This window comes from Primulina tabacum, chromosome 10 (genome assembly GCF_025594145.1).
Source record: "Primulina tabacum isolate GXHZ01 chromosome 10, ASM2559414v2, whole genome shotgun sequence".
Classification (NCBI taxonomy): Eukaryota; Viridiplantae; Streptophyta; class Magnoliopsida; order Lamiales; family Gesneriaceae; genus Primulina; species Primulina tabacum.
Genome location: NC_134559.1, coordinates 26,186,279 through 26,201,439, shown reverse-complemented (window position 1 = coordinate 26,201,439; position 15,161 = coordinate 26,186,279).

Here is a 15,161-nt window from a genome sequence, read left to right as displayed (position 1 = left end):
GCAAGCAGACTTGGTTTGGTATAAAATTACGGATATACCAATAACCGTTCTTCTGTCCGTACGGGGGTATATTTGGTATAAAAAAAGGAATGAATATTATGTTGAGGATCATATGGCCGTTTAGTACTTTATTTCTCCATTAATTTCAAAGTTGTACTTTCAATTTTACAAAATATCGATTGGCTCTCGAAGTTAAAAGTTTTAGATTTATTAATATTAATATTTTTTTAGTTTCTGGATTGAAAATTGTTTAAACCAATATCTATTGAGAAATTACATAGCGCAGAGGACATTAATTGTTTAATATTTAGCTCAAATTTATTTATCTAAATGTATTGATTTATAGTTTTTTATATTATGGATTCGCCATCGGTTTGTATTGAACATTTTATACTTACACTGATATCAATATATTTTAGTAAATTATATAACTTAACGATATTATGTATAAAAAAATCTTTCTTGTAACGACCCGTTACTTAAAATAATGTTGCTTTAATAATTGCACAAGAATAAAAAAAATTATTATATAATTAATTATAAACATAGTTTCTAAGATAAAATAATGATCACCATGCATTTTACAAAATAAGTTTAATTCTAAAACTATAACATTTTAATACCACAATCATACAAAAAATCCCAAGTTAATAATGGCTTATTTAATTTGGAAAAAGTCTAACATAACATAATGATTTTCAACATGCTAGTCACCAACACTAATGCATAAAAATAAGAGTAAATAGTTTTAAAACGTGCAGAAATGAAATATTGAGATATGCAAGGTACTCGGGTGTGTACTGCCATTGGTTTGAACCTGCTCACTGTCACCACCTCATGTATCATCACTTAACTCATCTACATCGATAAAGTCTAGTGAGTCTAAATACTCAACATGCATAAACCGTGAATAACAAGTAATACATAATAAAATTCATGCAATTTAAACATAACTCGTACATAGCATAATATTAGCATAATATGAGCATAAATATGTATAACGCGACTTTCCTGTATAAACATTTTCCCAAAATCATATTTTCATGATCGTCATACATAATCGTAATCGTAAAATATTTTGCGTATTGATCTGTTCAATGCAAGTGACCCATAACAATAATCGTCTGATCAAACTAACCACGTTCTTCGGCTTCCAAACCTAAAAACATGATTGGCCACAAGACAAATCGCATACCTCAAAAATAATTATTTTACATGTCATACATACTTACGAACATCGTTGACCTCGTTGGAACATCTTCGGACATGTTGCAACAATATCCTCAAATAATATCCGAAACATCCCCTAAAGACGCGTTCGGACGCGTACAACTCTCGAATTAAATATAACCACTTAGGACTTACCAATCGACTCGGGACTTGACCCACACGTACTAAATCCCAACCTACTGTCCAAGACCCTAAACCATCCCCGAACCATGACCGAACACCTTAAACCATGCACATCAATCTATCGAATACAAGCTGCCTAAGGAATGATACTTTGGCACATATGCGCTCCGTACGACTCCTTAGCGATTCCAACTCTAATCAAGCCCTATACTCGACCCTTAGACATCATTTAAGACCCTGCTTTGACCCTTTCCAGCCCATGACACACTCACCAGCCCTGAACAACCCTATCCATGCGTAGCCTCCTACGAGACTCCAACCTGCGTGCGCGGCCCTAATTCAACTCGAGCCCTCTTGCTGTCCAACCAGACCCTAAGCGATCAAGACCAGGCGTACTGCGGGACCCTAAGACCCTGCCTAGACCCTAGCCATGAGCCCTGGTCCAGCCATGCATTGAACCACATGGCCGAAGCCGCGACCACTCGTAGGCGTAGCAATTGTGTCCTACGACTTCCAATTGTACCATCATCCTAACGACCCATCACAAACCATCTAATAACATCTAAATACACCCCATAACACAACCATACATAGCAGCATGCCTTTGGATTGGTCCAGCGAAGCCTGGGATAAAAAAACTCAAGAAAACGTGGAAGTTTATATGTATTTTGAATCGAAAATGATATCGCCAACGTTTTACCATTCATATAATTAAACGAATGAATTTTCATGCGTATTTTATATCAAAATACAGTATATGACGTGAATGATGCGTCAAAGAAGGGTTTAGAAATGCCTTTGTGTTTTAAACGTACGAATTATCGAATACCGATGTGAGGGAGACGGAGGCTGATCGGAGAACGATTTGCTGCGATTCCTTGCTTCAAAAGTGACAAAATATTCAAGGAAAAATAGGATGAAGGTCGGTTGATGGTGGCTGTTAGGAGAGGAAGCCAAAAACCCAAATCCTAGGTTTGAATCTCACGTTATTGTGTGTGTGCGGCTAGTGTGTATTTGAGTGTGTGTGAAGCGTGAGTTGTGAGTGAGAGCCAAAGTCGTACCTGTGTTCGATGGGGCCTACAACGAAAATTTAAAAATGAGTTCTCTTGTTGCTATAAATAATGCTAAAATTCAGTTACTAAATAATAAATACAATAAATACACAAGAAACAATATATTACATAAAAAACAAGTCAATAAATATTTGAAATAATTACATAAATAATAATTTTAGAGGAGAAAATATATATCAAATTTGTATAATCCAGTTTCCGGATAATTTCTTTGTCAATTAATAACATAGCTAGCTCATTTAATCTATTTTTTGATATTATTGATCGAAGATAAGTGTTTATTAACTTCAACTTCAATAAGCTTCTTTCTACTTATGCAATTGTTACTAGAATAGTTAACAAAATCTTTAGGTAATATAAGTATTTGAGAATAAATCATTCAGTTTTGTCAAACACTGTAAAATCTTAAAAAATTGTTGAAGTTCTATACAATACTTCATCAAGCTAGTTGAAGACTAACTCATTAACTTCTCCAAACTCAACAAATATCCTAAAATCTCTTGATATTATTAAAATTGCTCAAACCAAATTTGAAAAAAAGATCGAGTTTGATCAATTATAAAAAATAATTCAAGTTACTCTTCTTTTTTATTTAACATAGGGCCAAAAAAATTATTTTAACAGGTCACCAACTCAAAATATATATGTTAGACCCCTTCAAAGACCGGGCCCTGAGGCGGTGACCTCTTTGCCTCATAAAAGGTCTAGCCTTGTAAGAGTTAGGACTAATCCTTCTATTTAATACTTAAAAAAGATTAACTAGTTAATTTAAATTAAATCAAAACTTTTATTAAACATTTAAATGTCATGATAAATAATTAAATCGGACAATTTTGAAAAATGGCAATTACATATGCTTAAAATCCTAAATTTATCTAATAAATTAAATAATAACCAAACTAATTATGCGAGACCCATTTACTCTAATGACAATTAATGATCAAATAATAATGGTTTTATTTAAAGCTGCAGCGGAAAAAATTTTAAAATACTTTAAAACAGACTTCAGGGCCTAGAAAAATTCCGGCAAGACCTCCCCGTAAGTAGGACATCCCGAAAACTCAGGCAGTAGTTTATATCAAAATATACTCCAACTAGGGTCATAAAAACAAAAACCGAAGTCAACAACCTATAGCCGCTCTGGCCAGGACTAAACAGAAATTAAAACTTATCAAATACTCACCAGATCAAAAGAATCTCATAGCCGACTTAGAACATCACAAAAAAACAACCAAATACCCTCTACAGATACACAGGGCATCTCCCCGGCAAATAAACTACAATACAAGACTAAAACAAACTCAAGACATACATATAAACTAACTGGGAGACTCCACTGACTAGAACCAAGCAATCCAACCTCAATCCCGAGCTCCACTGGCGGAACCTCGGCCTGATGCTGCAAAACGACTCGGGAGATCTACCACGGTGCCCAATAGCAAACACAGCAGCCCCCCAAGAAAACAACTGAGGTTAGGATTCTGGTATGAAACACTTCAACAATAACAACAATAATAATAAATAATGCATAATCATATAATAAAATGTAATATGCAATGCATAAAAGGCTGAACAATAATAGGATAACAGGAGCCAACAAACGGTACGATAACAACTGGAATAATTCTCGAGCAACAACACAAGGGAGCTACATCGTCATGCAGCTAAACCGCCCTGCCAAGCATGCGAGGTATGCCAAGCTGTGCTGAATAACACCCCCGAGTCAACCTCCATACAGCTGATACGGTATAACATGATGGCACAACAGAACGAACTAGATGACACAATCCCAGCGCTCACCTCAAAAGGCTACACTAACCACGGGATTGTTCAATCACATCTATGGTCTCATGTGTATAGGCCTATCAGCTACACTACGATCCCGAGATAAACAACAGTGCCAGATAACAATGGATATCAACAACAGGGTAACAAGAACGATAGGGCTCAACATGAATGTCATAACAGTATGTCCTATGCTAAATGCCAATAATATGTCACAATAATAAACATATATCACAAAGAAGACATTTAACAAATCACAACAGTCATAGATACGATCAGTGCAACACTGAATGACAATTAAACATAATTTATGTTTTACCGGCGTATGTAACGGAGCTGTAACATACCTATACCAACTTGACAATCCAATAACAACATCACTTCAAGACTCTCGGCCTAAACAAAGCAACAATAAGCCGATCATGTAAACTACATTTCATACCAATGTCCGATTTGGCACAAAATAGCATAAAATTCGTATCTCGTTCAATATCTGCCAATTGGAAATGAAAGATAACTTGAATATTTAACTTTTTCTATAAGAAACCATCTTCCAAATCTCAGTATATTAGTCCCAGAATTATCAAGAACACCCTGTCACTCAACAAATTTTCGGAGAGAAATCTCCTACTGAGCAGTTTTTGAAAAACCATCATAACTTGCACAATTCTTACTGGAATTTAACGATTTTTATATCATTTCGAAGACAAGACATAGCTCTACAATTTTCATTTGAATTATAAGTTCAGAATCCGAACACATATATGCCATAATCCCGAAATACAGTAGGTGTTTTACACAGCACAATTTCAGAATTCGATTTTGGCACATTTTGGTAGAAAAATCATAAAAAATCCGTTTCTTATCAAAAACCCATTACTCCAGTGGCTATAAACAACAAACATAAAGCACTACAAAGTTGTTTTAGGTCATTTCTACAAATTCAAAATAAAAAAATCGCAGCAGTACAAAAACTCTCATCAAAAAATCGGAAGAATTCGCGCAGAAACAGAGCACCGGAACAGCAGCTTAGATCTACTCGTATCCTTGCTCAAAATTCGCAATCTATTGCTTGAATCGAAGCTTAGGATGTTAGGAAGACAACCTTTCAAGAATTTCTGAGTTTCGAGTTGGGACGAAGGAGAGATCGCGACTTTACCGCAGCTGCTCCTCAAGTGACGGGAATTGGGGTTTCCTTCTTTCTTTTCTCTTCCTTCTTCTCTCGTTTCTTTTCTCTTTTGAATGACGTATGTGTGTATTGTGTGCATTTAATAATAATAATTGATCACAAAAATAGTAATTCAAGCCCATTTATCCCGGTGTGTATTTATTTTGCTCTCGTATGTTATTTAAACTCTATATGTATTTTATATCGTTAAATTCTCCGATATTCTAAAATACATATTTTTAACACACTTCTTGAATTTATTTGGCATAAATAATAATTTTAATTTACAACTCAATAATTATTCTAATTATGCAAAATTACCAGATAATTAATTACAGGACCTTACACTTCTCCACCCTTTAAAACTAATTTCTTCCTCGAAATTTCTGTTTATACACATACATCTTACACACGATACGGAACCAACAATACATTACTAAGAATCAAATATATATGGATAAGATGCTCTCATCTTCTCTTCTGTTTCCCACATTGATTCTTCTACACCATGCCTCGACCACTGAACACGTACAAGTGGTATAACTTTATTGCATAAAATTTTATCTTTACGATCCAAGATACAAACAGGATACTCAGTATACGATAGAGAATGGTCGAGTTCAACCTCATCAGGCTGAATCACAAGAGATCGATCGGGCTCATACTTACGCAACATAGAAACATGGAAAACATCGTGGATGCCAGACAAGAAATGGGGCAAATCCAAACGATAAGTACAAGTCCCAATACACTCAACAATCTCTTAGAGACCAACGAAACAAGGTGACAACTTACCTATCATGCCAAAACGAATAACACCTCTAAACGGAGATATTTTTAGAAACACAAAATCTCCAACTTGAAATTCTAGAGGTCGACGACGTCTGTTAGCATAACTAGCTTGTCGATCTTGGGCAGCTTTCATTCTCTGACGAATCAACTGGTCTTTATCATGCATTTCTTGAACAATCTAAGGTCCAGTCAACTACTTCTCACCAATCTCGAGTGTCTGGATCGTACGTTCTGTCTGACCATCTGTCTGAGGATGGTAAGCAATGCTCATCACAAGTCCTGTACTCATTTCTTTTTGGAAACTAGTCCAAAATTTTGATGTGAAACAAGGGACACGATCTGAGACTATTGCAATTGGAATTCCACTAAGTCTCACAACATTTTCAAAATACAGACTAGCCATTTTCTTGTACGAATATGTCCTTTCATACGGAATAAAGTGTGTCGATTTAGATAATCGGTCGACAATCACCCAAATGGCATCGAAATGGCAAGAAGTACGTGGAAAATGTGTGACAGAATCCATAGTCACGTGTTCCCAGTTCCACTGAGGAACCTCAAGACTATGCAGTAATCCTCCAGGTCTCATTCGTTCTGCTTTGACTTGCTGACAGATCATAAAACGAGACACAAACTAAGCCACATCTTTTTTCATATTCTTCCACCAAAACTGAGGTCGTAGAATATGATACATTTTCCTGCCTCCTGGGTGGATACTATATCGAGTACAATGAGTTTCTTTAAGGATGGTTGTATGCAATTAAGGAATATCTAGGACAACCAATCTACCATTCAATCGAAGAGAATCATTTGAGTGGATTGAGAAACCAGATTAGTGTCCTTGAGATACTAACTCATACGATTTCAGAACTCGATCATCAGTTTTCTGAGCTGACTTTAAAATCCGAATCAACTCTGGCTCAACAGAAATCTGAGATACACAAACAACATTACATTGGATTTGAAAATCCAACCCAGAAGTGAAAATATCCTCTCGTAACTTAGAAGCATGAATCGAGGATAAGTTAACATCAACAACCTTACGACTCAAAGCATCGGCAATGACATTCACTTTTCCCGGATGATACTGGATCTCACAATCATAATCTTTCAAAAGATCCATCTAACGTCTCTGCCTCATATTCAAATATGACTGAGAGAACAGATACTTCAAGCTTTTGAGATCTGAATAGATTACAAATTGCTCACCAAACAAATAACGTCTCCAAATCTTGAGAGCAAAAACGATAGCAGCCAATTTCAAGTCATGAACATGATACTTAGACTCATGCGGTTTCAACTGACGAGAACCATAAGCCACAACTCAGCCATACTGCATCAGTACACAACCTAATCCTCGATTTGATGCGTCGGTACAAACAACGAATCCTCCAGAACCACTTGGGATGGTAAGAACTGGTGCAGAAATCAATCTCTTCTTCAACTCGACAAAACTTGACTCACACTCATCAGACCAAATGAATCTCTGATTTTTCTGAGTCAGTTGAGTGATAGGTCTAGCAATCTTTGAGAAACTTTCGATAAATCTCTGGTAATAACGAGCTAAACCCATGAAACTACGAATCTCTGGCACATTGGTCAGTCGTGCCCAGTTCAGAACTACTTCCACTTTATTTGGATTGACAGAAATACCATGTTGAGATATGACATGACCCAGAAACACCACTTTATCTAACCAAAACTCACACTTGGATAGCTTGGTGTACAACTGCTTCTTTTGAAGAATTCGAAGAACTAATCTTAAGTGTTTAACATGCTCTTCTTCAGACTTGGAATAAACAAGAATATCATCGATGAATACAATCACAAAACGATCGAGATATTTACAAAATACTCAATTCATCAAGTCCATAAACACAGCAGGAGCATTGGTCAAACCAAAAGGCATAACCAAAAATTCGAAGTGTCCGTATCTCGTGCGAAAAGCTGTTTTCGGCACATCTTCTCTTCTAACTCGCACTTGATGGTACCCAGAACGGAGATCAATCTTAGAATACACCGAAGTACCTTGCAACTGATCAAATAAGTCATAAATCCTAGGAGAGGATATTTATTCTTGAGAGTAGACTTATTCAGTTGCCGATAATCAATACACATCCGCATCGTATCATCTTTCTTCTTGACAAATAGAATCGGTACACCCCACGGTGAAGAACTCGGACGAATCTAACCTTTACTCAACAAATCGTGTAATTGTTCTTTCAGCTCTTTTAGCTCAACATGAGCTAAACGATATGGTGCTCGAGATATAGGTTCAGTTCCTGGCATTAATTCGATACTGAACTCAACTTTTCGTTCTGGTGGAAAACCAAGAATCTCTTCTAGAAATACATCAGGAAACTCACGGACTACAGAAATATCAGAAATCCGTTGCTCATCTTGCGATAGATCAACAGCATAAACCAGAAAACCTTCATGACCAGAATCTAACAATCGATACATCTCAATGGAAGAAACTAGAGGAATCTTGGCTTGAGAACCACAGCAATAGAAATTCCATTTAGGAGCAAAGCTAGGCCTGAAACGAACTATTCCTCGATAACAGTCAACAGTGGCACGATTTCCAGTCAAAACATCCATACCAACGATACAATCAAAGTCATGCATAGGTAGGACTATGAGATTCAGATATAGAACATTTTCATCTTGAAACAAAACCGCATTGAACAGCATATTATCAGTGATAATCATTTTGCCCATCGGAGTAGCAACGGATAGATTGGAATTCATACTAGTGGTGCGAAGATCATGCGAAACGACGAATGCATGAGAAACAAAGGAATGAGATGCTCCGGTATCAAATAACACTCATGCTATAAAACCACATAAAGTACAGTTACCGGTAATGACAGTACCTGGAGCTGTCTGAGCCTCATCCTAAGTCAAGGCAAATACACGAATAGGTGATTGATTCTGCTAACCACCTTGCCCTCTGGACTGATGTGAAGGGCGACTAGGCTGGTGGGAATACTAAGATGCTGCTGGGAATCTATTACTTTGAACTCCACTACCTGCCTGGGCTGTTTTCCACGTCTTACTAAGAACAAACTCTAGCAAAATGACCCGGCCAACCACAATTATTACAAACCCCTTGAACTCCAACACACTGACTACTGGAATGATTGCCTCCACTATGATCATAGTAAGGTCCACTATAACGATATCCACCACGGTTCCCTGAACTCCATGAACTCGAAGAACTAGAACCAAACTTCTTAAACTGCTTCCCACGTGGACCAAGAGATGCAGAACCAGATTGATTGAACTATTGCCTTCCCGAATGATGATGTTGGGTAGGCACTCGATTGCCACTCCTCTTAAGACTAGCTTCAGAAATTTTTTCTATTTCCACCGCTTCAAGATAATTCAGTGGCTTACCGTAGAAACAAAAGGATGCAGATGATCGTTCAATCCTTCAATGAAACTTTTGACAACAGCAACCTGGATTGCAGCCACATGAGGAGCATATCTCAACATAGCATAAAAAGTATCCGCCGCAACTGACATATCACCCTGCTTCAAGTTATGAAACTCCGAAGCCTTAGAACTGTAAAATGATGGAGGACAGTAACTCTCCTTAAACTTCAGCTTGAATATATCCCACAATGGAACAATCCTTTGAGCATATAAGGTCATCAAGGTAGTAGACCACCACATTTTGGCACGATCATTCAACTGATGAACAGCTAATCTCAATCGACGCTCTGAAGAATACTCAATCAAATCAAACAATTCCTCAATCTCAAAAATCCACAGTTCTGCTTTCTCAGCTCCCTCAGACCACTGAATCGAGGTGGATGCATAGAATGGAAACGCGCAACTAACTCATCCATCCTAAGCTGGTCTAGATGATTAGCAGCTTGCTCAAAAAAAGTATCATCAACAACATGAAAACAAGGTCTACCACGTCCACGACCTCGACCTCGAGCTAAAGGAATTTCATCAACAGGAATTTCTCAACCTCCATCCATTCTATACGATAAAACAACAAAACAATTAGAATGAAAGTAAACAAATCATATAATCACATGAGCATGTTGTCAAGTAGCATACACAGGCGCAACAACCATTTAGTGCCAAGACTCAAGTGTCCTAGACTCTAGTTCGAGCATATCTCAGTTTACGCTCTGATACCAAGATGTGAGGCCCATTTACTCTAATGACAATTAATGGTCAAACAATAATGGTTTGATTTAAAACTACAACTGAAAAAGGTTTAAAATACTTTAAAACGGGCCTCAGGGCCTAGAAAAATTTCGGCATGACCTCCCCGTAAGTAGGAGATCCCGAAAACTCAAGCAGTAGTTTATATCAAAATATACTTCAACTAGAGTCATAAAAACAAAAACCGAAGTCAACAACCTATAGCCGCACTGGCCAGGACTAAACATAAATTAAAAATTATTAAATACTCACCAGATCAAAAGAATCTCAGAGTCGACTTAGAACATCACAAAAAAACAACCAAATACCACTACAGATACACGGGGCATCTCCCCGGCAAATAAACTACAATACAAGACTAAAACAAACTCAAGACATATATATAAACTAACTGGGAGACTCTACTGAACAGAATCAAGCAATCCAATCTCAATCCCGAGCTCCACTGGCGGAACCTCGGCCTGATGCTGCAAAACGACTCGGGAGATCTACCATGGTGCCCAATAGCAACCACAGCAGCCCCCTCAGAAAACAACTGAGGTTAGGATTCTGGTATGAAATTGTTCAACAATAACAACAATAATCATAAATCATGCATAGTCATATAATAAAATGTAATATGCAAGGCATGAAAGGCTCAACAATAATAGGTTAACAGGAGCCAACAAACGGTACGATAACAACTGGAATAATGCTCGAGCAACAACACAGGGGAGATACATCGTTATGCAGCTAAACCGCCCTGCCAAGAATGCGAGGTATGCCAAGATGTGCTAAATAACACCCCTGACTCGGCCTCCATACAACTGATACGGTATAACAGGATGTCACAACAGAACGAACTAGATGACACAATCCTAGCGCTCACCTCAAAAGGCTACACTAACCACGGGATTGTTCAATCACATCTACGGTCTCATGTGTATAGGCCTATCAGCCACACTACGATCTCGAGATAAACAACAGTACCAAATAACAATGGATATCAACAACAGGCTAACAAGAACGATAGGGCTCAACATGAATGTCATAACAGTATGCCCTATGCTAAATGCCAATAATATGTCAATAATAAACATATATCACAAAGAAGGCATTTAACAAATTACAGCAGTCATAGATACGATCAGTGCAACACATAATGCAATTAAACATAATTCATGTTTTACCGTCTTATGTAATCGAGCTGTAACATACCTATACCAACTTGACAATCCAATAACAACTTCACTTCAAGACTCTCGGCCTAAACAAAACAACAATAAGTCGATCATGTAACATACATTTCATACCAATGTCCGATTTGGCACAAAAGAGCATAAAATTCGTATGTCGTTCAATATTAACTCAAATCAATATCCGCTAATTGAAAATAAAAGATAACTTGAATATCTAACTTTTTCTAGAAGACACCATCTTCAAATCTCAGTATATTAATCCCAGAATTATCAAGAACACCCTGCCACTAAACAAATTTTCGGACAGAAATATCCTACTGAGCAGTTTCTGAAAAAAACCATCATAGCTTTTACATTTCTTACTGGAATTTAACGATTTTTATATCATTTCGAAGAAAAAACATAGCTCTAAAATTTCATTTGAATCATAAGTTCGGAATCCGAATGAATATATGTCATAATACTGAAATACCGTAGGTGTTTTACACAGCACAATTTCAGAATTTGATTTTGGCACATTTTGGTAAAAAAATCATAACAAATCCGTTTCTAATCAGAAACCCATTACTCTAGTGGATATAAACAGAAAACATAAAGCACTACAAAGTTTGTTTAGGTCATTTCTACAAATTCAAACTACAAAAATCGCAGCAACACAAAAACTCTCACCCAAAAACAGGAAGAATTCGCTCAGAAACAGAGCACCGGAACAGCAGCTTCGATCTATTCGTATCCTTGCTCAAAATTCACGATTTATGGCTTGAATCAAAGCTTGAGATTTTAGCAAGACAACCCTTCAAGAATTTCTGAGTTTCGAGTAGGGATGGAAGAGATATCGCGACTTTACCGCAGCTGCTCCTCAAGTGACGGGAATTGGGGTTTCCTTCTTTCTTTTCTCTTCCTTCTTCTCTCATATATTTTCTCGTTTGAATGAAGTATGTGTGTATTGTATGCATTTAATATTAATAATTGATCACGAAAATAGTAACCCAAGCCCATTTATCCAGATCTGTATTTATTTTGCTCTCGTGTGTTATTTAAACTCTATATGTATTTTATATCGTTAAAAAATTCTTCGATATTCTAAAATACATATTTTTAACACACTTCTTGAATTTATTTGGCATAAATAATAATTTTAATTTACAACTCAATAATTATTCTAATTATGCCAAATTATCAGATAATTAATTATAAGACCTTACAAATTAATTAAGATGTAAAATAATTATTAAATATATTATATCTCGACTGAAAGGATTTAAATCCCTACTCTTCAAAATTTTCTAATTAAAATGCTTAACATTCTTTTATTTCACTCGATAAATTAAATTTGACCATTAAATGCTAAAATTTATAAATCCTTTAAAATACATAATTTCTTGGCTTAAAATAAAGATATAACATTACTTAATTATTTATATATTTTTAATATTGATTTATGATTTTTAACAGGATGACTGCTAATCAAGATCCAGAAGATCACAATGTTCTATATTTGCAATCGATGCATATTTAATATGTAGTTTCTCTTGAAAATGTTGAAAATAATGTACGAGTTAAGCGTTCGGAAAATCTTATCTAGGTGTTATTTCTCAGAAATAATATACACAATCATGTGTTGACATATTTAAATCATATGGGATTATATGGTGTTCTACAATGTGGCTTCTGTGTATATGATAGTTATCTTATTACTGACGACGTGAGACGCATATATTTCACTTTAAATGTGGTGGGATACAATCACTTTACAAGATTTTTTTATTATTTAAGGTTAAAAAATTGATAAGGAGCCAGATACTGGAGTAGATTATTCGCATAAAGTGACCTAATGACAACATATATGTTTCGAGTTGATTAAATATGAACCTCTACTATCGCATTTTAAAGACGCTCACTTGTCTATTACATATTTGTGAATCCATCATTATTGGTCATGAAAGCTCATATTAATGTTATTAAATATAGTCGATGTGTGGCGTTGATGACAATCAGATGAGTAATGTTTCCAGATTATAAAAAAGTGTCAATCGAACTTTTGTTTTTAAACTACTCCAGGATATAAATAGAGTAAACTCCTACATTTGAGGTAGTGCAATTTTAGCTTTTCGATATCACAAGTTATGCAATGAAACCCATATAGAAAAGTCTAATATAGTTGGGCCTTTATATATACTACATGTATATATAATATATTTTGATTATTTAATACATCTTTAATTTATTTTTAAATTTTATTTATTATTATTGACATATATAGGTCTGAAGTAATATTAAATTTGTTAACCATTACAGAAAGGGTATATCTGTGAGACCCCGAGAAAAAAAAAATAGTCCAATAAATTTTAAAATAGTCAATTAAACTTTTGATGGCAAATGTGTAAATAAATTGAAAAATATCCTATTTCTTTTTATGGCAACTTTGTAAATAATTAATTTAAATTTAAGGACAAAATGATAATTAGTGATAGAAATATTAGAAATGTCTACTAATGTCTACGTGTCAACACAATTGCAAAGATTAATAGACTTTTAGGAGATTCACATGAACTCTTTCAAATTTTTGTTTTAAAATTGGTTTTCTACCGTTTTGAGGTGATTGAAAATTCTTCTCAAACTTGTTAGAAATGTGAACCACTGTAAAGTGCGGAAAATAGTTCAAGATTTCTAATGATAGCTTAATACCGTTGGCGAACTTGTCAATATAATGTAATGAGAAAAGTAAGTGTTTGCAAGAAGTAAAGACACATGTTTTTTATGGATGTTCGGAGATGAAAATTCCTACGTCACCCCTTCTTTCTCTTCAGGAAGGATTCTACTAAAAGACTTTGGCTTTACAAAAATTCTTTGCAACAGCCCTCTCCAATCAGGACTTATCACACTGCCTGTTTTTGGAATTCTTAGTGATCATTTTATAATTCTGGATTTTAATAACACTCAATTCACGAGACACCACAACTCAATAAAATATCCGAAAGGTTACTAATGTAAATGAACAATTTGACTTTGGTAGCACGAGGATGATCCTTAGATTATCAGGTATATTACTGTTCAGTGCGTGCTGATGAGCGATGAAGAATGTAATCTTTTTAGTGCGCTCTGAATCTTTAGGGTATGCACGCTTGTGATGATTTCACTGCTGTGAATTTAATAATGTATCGCGTTTTTTTTCTTGCTTGCATACTACCTTATCTGTTAATATAGGCGATCATTCCAACGGTCGGAAAGAATGAGTAACTTTAACTTGTAACAGAGGGATGATGTGTCAACATCAGCTGCAACCACATTAAATGTCATTCATATATGCATTCAATGTTTTCTTTGCTGTCATGGCCTTGAGTCCCGTTCTTTGAAGAGTTGCTTCAGAGTTACCATTTGTGGTAACTGCTTTTATCCTCAGACCCTTGTAAGATATAAATGATCTTTTCTTTCTGGGATAGTGATATAAATGCAGATCATTCTCGGGACTGATGTAGGAACTAGTAAACTTTGAAGCAGTGCAAACCATTGAATGTTTTGAATCGGATAGAGAATGTCTTTCATTAAGTAAGCAATAAATAGCCCTTTTAAATGACATCTTCGAATCAGCCGGTTTGGGAAGTTCATCAAATTTCGAGCTTCTTT